The sequence below is a fragment of the Sceloporus occidentalis genome, unplaced genomic scaffold (assembly GCF_023333645.1).
Source record: "Sceloporus occidentalis isolate IW3139 unplaced genomic scaffold, rSceOcc1.0.p SCAF_4, whole genome shotgun sequence".
Lineage (NCBI taxonomy): Eukaryota > Metazoa > Chordata > Lepidosauria > Squamata > Phrynosomatidae > Sceloporus > Sceloporus occidentalis.
Genome location: NW_028316984.1, coordinates 85700074 through 85702204, shown reverse-complemented (window position 1 = coordinate 85702204; position 2131 = coordinate 85700074).

The window sequence follows — 2131 nt, the reverse complement described above, 5'->3', positions numbered from 1 at the left end:
GTTGAAGTCGCCCATCACTACTACATCTCTCCTTTCTGACTGTGTGGTCATCTGTTCTTGAGAGACATCATCCAATTCCCCAGTCTGACTTGGGGTCTGTAGTAGACTCCCACAATAACATCCTTGTTGTTTCCCTGCCCTTTAATTTTTATCCAGATGCTCTCCACCTGGCTTCCATGATTGATGTCCTGGATCTCTTCACTGGTGTAAATATCTCTGACATATAGTGCTATTCTTCCTCCTTTCCTGTTTGGCCTATTTCTCTTAAAAAGGTTATATCCCTCTATTTCTACATTCCAATCATGAGACTCATCCCACCAGGTTTCAGTGAGGCCTATTATATCATATTTGCTTTGTTCTGCTCGGAGTTGATGTTCATCTTCTTATTTCCCATGCTCTGTGCATTAGTGCAGAGACATCTAAGCCCATGTGTTCCCTTTACTTGCTGCTTGTGCAAGTTCTTTTGCCTCCCACTTTTGGGTCCTTGCACTGTTTCCCTTGTTCCCTCTGTGTCAGTTTGACTATCTTCTCCAGCCCTTTTGTCTTCCAGAATACTGTCTCCCTCCCCCACATAACTCAGTTTAAAGCCCTCCTGATCAAATTCTTGAGACTGTTGGCAAAAATGTTTTTGCCAACTGGTGTGAGATGCAACCCATCCCTTGCCAGAAGTCCTTCCTCATGGAACTGCAGCCCATGGTCTAAGAATCCAACCCGTTCTTGGCGGCACCATCTACGGAGCCAGTTGTTTACATCCGCTATTTTCTTCTCCCTTCCTGGACCGTGCCCTTCAACTGGGAGAAGAGATGAGATGACAACCTGTGCATCCATCTCTTTCAACTTCCTACCCAAAGCCTCATAATCCCTTATGATATTCTGAAGGCTGTGCCTTGCAGTATCATTGGTTCCCACATGAACCAAAAGAAAGGGATAATGGTCAGTAGGCTTGACAAGTCTTGTCAGCCTCTCCGTCACATCACGGATCTTTGCCCCAGGGAGACAGCACACCTCCCAGGACATCTTGTCAGGCCCACAAACCACTGGTTCAGTGCCTCTCAGCAAAGAGTCCCCGATGACCACCACACCCCTCCTCCGAGGCTTAGCAGCGGCCGTTCCCTTTGGTGGAGCTCTCTGGGTCCCCTGCTCTTTCCCTGAGGTCTGTCCCTGCTGCTGTTCCTCCTCATCCCTGATAGAGAGAGACTGAAATCGATTCTGTAGCTGTAAGCTTACAGAATGTTCCCTGGTTTCCCTACTTCTGTGTGTGACCTTCCTCCAACTATCTCCTTCTGTTGTGTGTGAAGTGACCTCCTCCTCCCCAGCAACTTTCTCTGTGTGTTTCCTGTCCAGGACCATCTGGTCCGTTCTGGTCAGGAAAACCTCTTGCTCCCTATGATGCTGGAGTGTAGTGACCTGAGCCTCCAGCTGCTGAACTTTCTCTTCTAAGAGGGCTACCAACTTGCACATAGTGCAGGTGAAGTTCCCCATATCCCTAGGCAAGAAGACAAACATCCCACAAGTGTTGCAGGTGACTGCAGCAGGGCCGTCAGTGTCCATACTGAGAAGTTTTAAGTCAAACACCTACCTAAACAAGGTCTTATCTTGCTAGCAGAAAGAGAACAGGGAAAGAGCTAATCTCCTGTGGAAGGGAATTCAAGAGTCTGGGAGCAGCCACTAAGCAGCCTGACCAAATGAGTGTGTGATGGTGGTGGGACTGAGGGAAAGCCCTCCCTCAAAGATTTTAGAGCCTGGGCCAACTCATACATTTAAATGTTTATATTTTGCTTATTGAGGGCCAACTTGGTGTAGTCTTTGAGTGTTGGACTACAACTCTGGAGACTAGGGTTCAAATCCCTTTCAAGCATAAAAACCCACTGGGTGTCCTTGGGAAAGTCACACTCTCTCAGCCTCAGAGAATGGTAATGGCAATCCCCCTCTAAAAAAACTTGCCAAGAAAACCCTATGATATGTTCACCTTAGGGTCACTGTGAGTCAGAAATTATTTGGATGCACACAAAAACAAAAAAATTCTTGTTTCTTTCCCCTGAGCAAAAAATGGTATGTATATATGACTCTCTTCCTCTCCACTTTATCCTCACAACAACCCTCTGAGAGAGATGGAGTTGAAAGTGATTGG